The sequence below is a fragment of the Neopelma chrysocephalum genome, unplaced genomic scaffold (genome assembly GCF_003984885.1).
Source record: "Neopelma chrysocephalum unplaced genomic scaffold, ASM398488v2 Primary Assembly neopelma1_63, whole genome shotgun sequence".
NCBI classification, from domain to species: Eukaryota; Metazoa; Chordata; class Aves; order Passeriformes; family Pipridae; genus Neopelma; species Neopelma chrysocephalum.
In genome coordinates this window covers 15283842-15293845 of record NW_020897720.1, presented here as the reverse complement: position 1 = coordinate 15293845, position 10004 = coordinate 15283842, and positions in this window count along the sequence as shown.

Genomic DNA, 10004 nt, shown 5'->3' with positions numbered 1-10004 from the left:
CCCTGTACAGGGACACCCCATAGCCCTGTGCAGGGACACCCCACAGCCCTGTGCAGGGACACCCCACAGCTCTGTACAGGGACACCCCATAGCTCCCTACAGGGACACCCCATAGCCCTGTACAGGGACACCCCACAGCTCTGTACAGGGACACCCCACAGCCCTGTGTGTGTCTGTTTGGAGCTCTGTGACAGACAGAATGGGTTTGATGTGTTAACTCCTCAATAGTATCTCCCTCTGTCCCTACAAGGGCTTTGGTTGCCTGCCAGAGAGATTTGGGGTGGGTTGGAAAACCTGACCCGCTCTGAGAAGTGATTTAATCTCCTCTCACTGATGTGGTTGGGGGCTCTGAGGAGGATGAGGAAAGGCAGAAGCAACCAGAATGGTTTCCCACAGGGACAGCTCATCTGCTTCTGCTGACCATGGAGGGACCCTGAAAGCCAGGCCAACTTAGACACAGAAATGGTGGGACTAAAACCATTAAACACAAAGCAGCCAATGCTCCCACTGTCCCCACTGCCCAGTCCCTCCAAGCCCTCCCCTTGGACACACCTCAGAAACCCAGCTGTGTGTGCTGGCACAGCTCTGCTGCTGAAATCAAACCTGGTGCCTCCAGTTGAGGTGCACAAGTGATGCCTGAGCCCTGCAGCCTCCCCCGGGGCCACAGAGCAGGACTGCAGAGGGCTCACAGCCACCAGCAGAGGAAAGCAGGTCCAAACCCTCTTGTGTTTAACCTGGCTCTTATGCCTCACTCAATATACTTTACATATTCATTTTCCCAAGCTTTTCCTGCCCAGTAACTGGGACAACTTGTTCTTATGGTCATCCTGATCACCCTTCCAGATTTCCATCAGCATTTGTTATCCCATCACCGTGCTTGTGTTGTTATCTCAGCACTGCTTGGCAATTACCTAATAACAAAAAACCCCCAACTCCAGCAGACAACCCAAACAAGTCTCATTTCACCAAGTATCTTTTGTTTTCCTTTTTCCCCTCCTAATACAACCAAGACTGCTGCAATTCCCTTTGGGTATTAGGCTTGTGTTGACTAAACTTCTCAGGCCTGTATTTTGCAAAATTTAGTAACAAACATTTTAAAAAATAACAATCTAGTCAGTAGCGTGTTCCCTTGTCATCTGGAGATGCTGGGAGAAGCTCTCCTGGATCTGAAACAACACCAAACACCGTGCAGGCAGCTCAGGAAAACCATTTGCACTTAGGTTAAATTCCAAAATCATGGACCGTTCCAGCATCTGGATGCTGAGAATGCTTCCATGCATTATGTAGTCAGTGAGGCACTGCTATAAACTATAAACATAATGTAAATTTAATATACCGTCATTATGCAAACTGCTATCTGCGAGCTGGGCAGAGGCAGGGGTTGGTCACCTTGCCCCATTTTTTTCAGAAAGCACCGAGACTGCCCTCAGACAAAGAGCAGGTCAGAGCTTATTATCCAGCATTTCTAAATTGAGCCCCTTCCACTCCTTGTTTCAGCAGATTTAATGGTGTGTTTCCATGGAAAAATGCAGAAGATCCTTCCCAGCAGTAAGAGAGTAGGAAAGAATTGAACGTTATTTGTGTCAGCTGTAAATTGAGTTCATCATAAAGCACTCAGGAGTGGGTTCTGCTGGCAGTATTAGATTTGGGAATGGCATATGGCACAGCAGTGATTAAGGCTCTAAACTGTACGGCTGAATCTTGCTCATAATGAAGTTCTTGAGAATTTTGCAATTAATGGGAGAATTGAGCCTCTCATAATCTATTTAAGGAGAACATATCACGTGCCATGACCAGCTCTGCAGCAAACAAGCTGTCCAGGTACCCGCACCCCCGGGGGATCCAGAGGGCACAGAGCCCCTTCTCCTGCCCGCCCAGGGGGCTGCACAGATGGGGCAGGCTCAGGGCTGAGCAGGGTGAGCTCCCCTTGCCCACCTCCTGCAGCCCCACAGCCCCCAGCTCGGGCTGTGCTTTGTGCACCAGGCATTTCTCATTCTGCTCTTGTGCACCTTTTAAAATTCCAGGCAAAAACCCCCATCCCAGGAGCCCTGGTCCTGCACAGCCACATCCTGCTCTTCCTTTTCATCAGCAACTTACAAATTCCTGAAAATAAGGAATTTTAATGGGAGTGCTGATTCAGCCTGAACTTGCAGTACCGGCACAGAGCGCATTGAAAGGATAAAATAAAAGGACTTTACAAACTCCAGCTCTGTGTGCTCATGGTTTTCTCCAGGGAACAACCTGGCAGCCTCTCTGACAATACCCATCCAGAGCAGCTTTGGTCGGCCTGTGTGCTGTGCATGTCAATGAGCTCTGCAATAAACAATCCATGCACCAAAGTGCTGGATTATTTATGCATCATCACATCCATCTATACAGAAAATTGGCCCTAAATTAAAAAAAAGCAGGTATCAATATTGCCTACGTGCTGGCTCACGGGGAGAGGCTTGAGGGAAGAAGGCAAAGTTTCAGTAATAAGGGCTCTTTTCCTCCCATGGGTGTGAACAAACAGCCTGTGCCACTGGAGCAGTGTTTGTGCTGGCAAATGCCCCGAGGTGCTCCACAGAAATCCATCTGCAGAGAAAAATCACCTCGGATAATCAAAATTCAGCTACTGTCCAGCTCAGGGCCAGGCTTTGCTGCAGGTTTGGGGCTGGGGGTGAGGGGTGAGAAGAGCTCAACTCTTTTAATTTTTCCCCTGGTGAAACAATGTGCTCTGAGCCCTGAGTGCCACCCTGGCTGCAGCTCGGTTTGATTACAGTCCAGGGCAGGGGCAGCTGCAGGAGGGAAAGGCAGTGGAACTGCAGGAATACGTGTTAGAGGAAACTTGTGCAGCCCTGAGAGCTGGGAGGGCACCACTCACTCCTTCAGAAACCTCCTGACTCAGCAGGGAATTTTCCACCACCTGTGGTTCCTCCCTTTGGTTGCAGCCCAGCCAGAAATGTCCCCCCTGGCTCTGTCCCCTCCAGGAGCTTTGTGCCCTGCAGGGGCTGATGCAGGGGACAGAATCACAGTGCCACTGTAAACCCAGGCAGTGAATAAAGCTGGGGTTGCCTGGGATGACGGCAATTTGTGTGGCTGTTCTGCACCTCAGCCAGTGGTCTGGGAAAAGCAAGTAAAGGAGTCAGAGATCCCCAATTTTAACATGCAGAAAAATCCAAGCTCTGCTCTAATTTTCACCTAAAGCTCCTGGGCTCTGATGACTCCAGAGCTCAGTCAAATGTAAATCTCCCTATTTTCTTGTAGCTGCCCTTTAACTTTCCTCCCTGCCTCAAGAATCCCAGGGAAGTCAAGCCTGCAGCAGTTCCAGAAGCCCCATGAGAACTCAGTGCCATCAGGACCCTCCCATCAACAAACCTGGTCAGAAACCAGAATGAGGGGGAGGGGGGTAAAGGAGAAATGATCAGAACTTTCTTGCAAACTTCACAGTTGTTTTTTGTGCCAATTATGAATGAAGATTGAAGTTGGCTTTTGTTTTATTGATTGAAAAAGGGAATGATTGGTGTAGCTCACAGTGGAAGGGACGTGAGATCTTTACAGAGATGTTCAGACATGATTGATTCATATCACTGAGACTTAGAGGGGTAAAGAAAATCCATACAAGGGATAGGGAGGGGTTTCCAGATCTCAGACAATATCAAGGCTACAAAGGCACTATTGCTTTTTGAACATGAAAAACACATACATTGTAAGGAGCCTTTGGACTCCAGCATTTTTAGCTGAACTACTCTTATAATAGATTTTAGATTTTCCCTCACAGTATCTGTCCTCCATTTCATTATCCTTTTCACTGTAACTTAAGAAAAGCAAGAAGCAGGAAATTCACAACTTACAGTCCTGCCACTCTTTGTGACATCTTCTGAGCATATCTGTTTATTTAGAGAGAAAAAGAGACTTTAGGTAGTCAGTGAAATGCAGAAAACCCAGTCCCTGCAGCTCAACAGTCCTATCAGCAATCACACACAAATTCCAACCAGCTCCAGCTCCTGACCAGCTCCAGCTTTAAATCCAGATGTCTCATGGGTTGAGTGCCTTTCACTTGTGTCCCAGCTGCCTTTTCCTGAGGTGAAGTTTTGCAGCCAGCCAAGTTTTAGGACCGATTTGCTTTTCCCTCCCCATGCCCCTGGAGGTGTGTGCTAACACCAGGCAACTGTGGAGTGGAAGAAAGCAAAAGTGTCTCATAATGTTTCCCTGGGACTGGATTCTCAAACCAGTTGCACGGTTCCTCAGTAGTTCAAAAGCTGTTTATACCTAAAATGCAGTAATTAAACCCAATTGCAGTGCAGTGCAATTCTGGGGCAGGTGAATTGGTTGAAGGGTCTTGCCCCAGCTCTTGGGCTGAAGTTTGAGAGTGCCCGAGCTGGGCTGAGGGGTGGTTTGTGCCTGCAGGAACATTTCTGGTGGTGACCCCGGGGTTCTCCTTGGCTGAGACATGTGGGATGATGGCCCAGGGAGCTGCCAGGGAATCCTTCCACGCTGGTTTCTGGGGCAGGTCAGTGCCACCAGCTCTGACCCCAAAGCGTTTCCCTGCCTGTGCTCAGGGACAGCAGCAGCAGAGCCCCTTGGCCCCCAGGCAGTACCACGGGTGTTCTCCCCCTGCCTTTGGCCCTCCCTCCACAGCAGCTCCCTTCAGATGCTTTCCAGCTTCCCTGCAGCTCACTTGCTTTCAACTACATCCCTCAACAGCAATAAAAAAGTGTTGACAAATGAGAGTGCTAAACCTGACCTGTGCAGCAAACGCCTGAGAATACTTCCATTCCCTTAGTCTCTAATAAAAATTAAAACCTAAGAGGGTTTCATCCTTTCCAGCACATTTAGACTGTATTTCTTTTCCCATTACCTCAGCTAAGATACAAGGCAGATGATGCTCAATTTGGGTGATAAGAAACCCAAAGGGGGTTGTTTTTCTGCTCCAGCCTGGCAATCCCTGCAGCCCCCTGGGGGGAGCTTCCCTCTTCCCACGGCTCTGGAGAAGTGCCCATGACACGGAGCTTTCCCATTCCCAACCCCACAGGAGCCCTGGGGGGCACTGCCCTGCACAGGGAGCAGCACAGCCCTGAAAGGGAATCACAGCAACCCCCACATTGTTCCAGAGGATCTGGAGAGGGGCAGCACCCACTCATATTCCAGGGGTGCTGTGTCCCAGGGACACCCCTCAGCCTCCCCACGTGCTTGCAGCACTGTCAGCCTCCCCCACAACTCAGCAGCTTTCACTCCAACACTTATTTGCACTATCTACCAGCTCTGACTATTTACAGCAATCAGAGATTTACATCAGGAGGCTTTAAATATAGAAGTAATTTTCTGTAAACTCTTGCCTTTATTGCAGGAAGGAGAAGGGAGGGAAAAGCCTTTCTTTTTTTAGACTTGGCAGGAAACAAGCAGTTAAATAAGTGAATACTATAAAATGAAAATCTCAAAGTGATTACAAATATGAAAGGAGTGAACACCAAATTGAAAGAGCCGTTTAATCAAGATAAAGTGCAGAAATCCAGCAATTGGCCTCTCTCCATGATCCCGTGGAGATGTGCAGAGGAGGCAGCTCCCTGCAGCATCACCAGCCTCAGCTGCTTGGCTGCTGAGTGCCCAAACCCCAAAGTCTCCCACCCTTTGCAGCTTCTCACAGGCAAAATGCCCTGCTCTATGGATCACCCTTGATGTAAAGTGGCTTTAATTATTCAAGAACTGAAGTAAAGATGAAAAAGTAATTGCATTTTAATTGCTCTAATAATGGCAGGAAGCTGCACTGTGACTTAAATACTGAAAGGTGAAGATTAAGACTGTTTGTTAAAATGCTTCTCATGCAGCTTCTTAGTATTTTGTGCCAGTCTTCCCTCACTTCATAAACAGTCACACCAGTGTATGCCAGGTTTATTCTTAAACTCCTGAGATGGTTTGGTCTGTTAGACAGTGATATCTGCAGTATGGAGCTTTTTACCATAAGCAATTTTCAGGTTGAGGGATTTTCTTGTAATGTACCAATACCAGACTTCTCAGCTCGAGATATTTGCTCACCCCAGGCGTGTTCAGCCTGGGCAAGGAGGGCCCTTCAGGGCTGGGGGTGGCAGGGGAGGTGGCAGGGGAGGTGTCACAGGGGTGGTGTCACAGGGGTGGTGTCACAGGGGTGGTGTCACAGGGGAGGTGGCAGGGGTGGTGTCTCATGGGTGGTGTCACAGGGTTTGGTGTCACACGGGGCAATCCCACTGTGCCTCACCCAGCCCCCAGTGCCCCACACACAGCAGGGCTCTGGGGCCCAGCTGGGCTTGGGTTTCCTTGCTGTGCACAACCAGCACAAATGTGGGTTTGTGCACAAGGTTTTGGGGTGGGAGGGCAGGGCATTGCAGAGGATTTGTTTTCTCCTCGCTGTACTTTATGTGCCCGATGTGCCAAAGTGTCAATGGGGACAAATCCCCTCAGCCAGAGCTGTGAGCACAAAATGGTGATCAAAACAATTTGTAAGAAACAATGCAATGGATGGGTGAAGGTGAACGTCCCTCCCTCGCTCTGTTCCTCCTTCCCTTCAATGGTTGTGATGCTCAGCACGAGTTCAGTGCCCATGCAGGTTATGCAGCATTTTCATGAGCAAAGAGAAGCCCTGAAGTTATAAAATGTTATCATAAGGGGAGTTGGTTCGTGCTGGAAAAATCAGTAATTTAAATTACAAATCACAATGGAAGAAAATATATCTATTCATTAACTAACTGTTAATTTCAATCAAGGTGCAAATAAGCCAGATATTGGCTGTGCCTCAGCACAGCCCTGCTCTGTGAGCACTGCACTGCTGCAGGTTGGACTTTCCCCCAGGAACAAAACCAGACAGGAACTGTGACAGTGGGGCTGAGCTGAACCCTCGGTGCCAAACTGAAAGTGGGTGAGATGCAGCTTGTTGAGAAAAGATTTTACTAAGTTAAAAGCAAGAGTAAACATTAAAGACACTCTTCAGCCCTGTGTAATGGGAATACCACCATAGTTAAGGCTGAATTGCAATTTGCATTCAAAAGCAGGGAGAAATTATTGCAGCTCACATTTCAGTGAATGAAATTCATCTAATGAATTAGCATATGTTGCTGTGAGACAATCTCCCGTTTCAGAGGAAGCCAAATTTTGTGCACACGGCTTTAAAAATAAAATATTTTCCAGTTTTTGCAGAAATACTCTCAAATGTTCCTTCCTTAAAATGCTGCCTATCTTCCCTGCATGCCACTGGGGAGTCCTGCCCAGGGGAACCCCCTGATTCCTCCTGCAATATGGAAATTTTGCCCAACCTCCCAACTTCTTCCTGAGCAGGGGAAGGGCTGAGGAGGGCATTTGTGGGCATGGGAACAGGAAGATGAGGTTGCCCTGAGGAAAAGGGGCTGATGTGGGTCAGACCATCAACAGACAACAGACCACAAGGAAACCAAGCTGATGAGAAGGATGGAGCTCCTCTCCTGTGAGGAAAGGCTGAGAGAATCAGGATTGTTCAGCCTGGAAAGGAGATGGGTTAGGGGTGACCTGATTGTGTCCTTGCAGTTCCTGAAGGGAGCCTGCAAGAAAGGGGGAGAGGGGCTGGTTACAGGGGCCTGGAGTGCCAGGACAAGGGGAATGGCTTCACACTGACAGAGAGTAGGTTCAGAATGGATATTATGAAGAAATTCTTTGCTATGAAGGTGGAGAGGCCCTGGCACAGGTTGCCCCGAGAAGCTGTGGCTGCCCCTGGATCCCTGGAAGTGTCCAAGGCCAGGCTGGACAGGGCTTGGAGCAACCTGGGCTGGTGGGGGTGGAGCTGGATGATCTTTATGGTCTCTTCCACCCAAACCATTCTGGGATTCAATGATTCTATGAAATAGGGAGATGTTGCCAATGGCCACATGATCCTGAAACCCCAATCCCTGCCTGTCCTCCTACACCAAACTGAGCCCCCCCACAAGGGACATCTCTGCCACTGATGTAAAGATCCTTCGAGCACAGGCAAGATTTTCTCCCGTGCAGCCACCCTGGGGCTGGCCAGGCAAAGGTAAAACTTGCTTGTGTGCTGTGAGAGGAGCCCCTGAAGCATTTTTCATAACACCCTTAAATGACAAGTGACCTGCAGTAATTGCAACATTTTCACCTCAGAAAAGGATGCTGCCATGATCCAGCACAGCTGCAGAGCTGGACTTAGTCTCACAAAAACAAGCTTTGTCACAAGGTGTTTGTGCTTCCAGCTCCTTCTCCAAATGCAAGTAAAACAAATACCTTATTGTTACCATTAAAAATTCAGCACCTATACTGTTTAAGCCATCAAGGCTATTATGAACAAAGTGCTAACATATTTTAAAGTAATGAAGCAAGCACAGTATCTAACAGCGAGGCCATTGCATTGTTTTTGGCAAGTGCAGTGAAAGGATGAAATTATATCTGTGACAAGGGACATCAATCGATTTGAATATCAGCTCTATTAAACAGGAAACAGCGAATGCATCAGCTCTCCAACACCTCTGATAGCATGCTGAGGAAACTATTTGGTGGGGTCAGTAGTTAAAAACAGAGCAGAATAATTCTCTCATTGCTGCCTCCACGGAAAGCTCCAGAAGTAATATACATTTAGGAGGAAATTTAACTATGGAAATTTATTCCATGAGAATTTTCCTTTCTTCCATGGTAGTTGTTTGGGTTTTCTTTTCGGTTTCAGATTATGAAAATGATTATTCAGAGGGGAAAACAGCCTCGTGCAGACGCCACTGTGCAAACAGTAATTTTCGGAGGAGTAAAACATTATCATCAGAGAACATGGCAATTTGATTTACAAGTGAACAGGCAGGGAAACGTGACAGCAAGAGAACAAAGCCGAGCTGGGCTGGGTGAGCCCACCTGTGGCACTGAGTGCTGGTGCTGCAGAGCCCCTGCCCTGCTCACAGCTCCTGCAGAGACCACAGACAGCTCCGGCAGCTTGGCCATGGCAGGGATGAAACCAGCCCCCATTTCCCCCTGGCTAAAGACAGATTCTTTGAGACCACAGAGCCTCTGCTGAAGGATAGTTCAAAGGGCTGTATGTTACACCAACACTCCCTAAATTCAGCTCAGCTGTCTCAGGAGAAGTTCCAGTCTCTCCCTGGAGCCTCTCCACACCATCGCTTTCCATTGCCAAGGAAACCCTTCAAAACCCCGTTCCAGTCTCAGCCCAGGCCCTGCTCTGCAGCTCACACACCAGCCCAGGGCCTCATCACAGCCCTTCCACAGACAATCCCAGTGCAGGCACAGGGGAGACACTTCCCCAGAAAGCATCAGCAAACTGTCAGTGGCCTCATTAGGCAGAGGGCACCTCGCTCCCCCGAGGCACAGGAGCAGCTCATGGGCCATTAACAAAACCAGGGACAGGGTTTGGGCAGGGTGAGCCCACTGCCCTGGCAGGGGAACAGCAGAGAGCAAGGAGGTTAATTAGCTCATACTTAAATTAATTTGCCGTTGCTAATGTATGTTACAGATATAGTCCTGAAGCCTTGCTTATCTGACAGGGTAAATTTATTACATGGCAAGTGGGCAGCATATGCCTTCCCAGCCAGCTGTGCCCACGTGAGCAGAGACAGAGCTCTGAACTCAGTCCAGCTGGGAGAAGGCATTTTGGTCTCCGAGGCTCATCCTCTCCTCTCCAGCCTGGCCATTAATCCAGGCTCAGACAGGCATCTCTGCATGAGGCTGTGATTTGCTCTGTGTGGGCTTCTCTGCCTGTGTGTGCACACTGCTGGGGTTTCTTGTTGTTGCTGGAAACAGTCATGTTTGAGTCTGCCACCTCCTCTTCTCTTCCTCTTGCTCCCTCTTTTGCAGCAGAGGGAGGGAGTTGTTCAGTGCCTGTGGTGAGCCCTGGCCTGGGGCAGAGCTGCTGATCCAGAGTTCCTCCCCTGTCCTGCCACATCCCTTTCCACTCTGGGCTGCCAGCACCAGTGCTGCCCCTGCCACAGGCACACACAGCTCCAGTGCTGCCACAGGCACACACAGCTCCAGTGCTGCCCCTGCCACAGGCACACACAGCTCCAGTGCTGCCC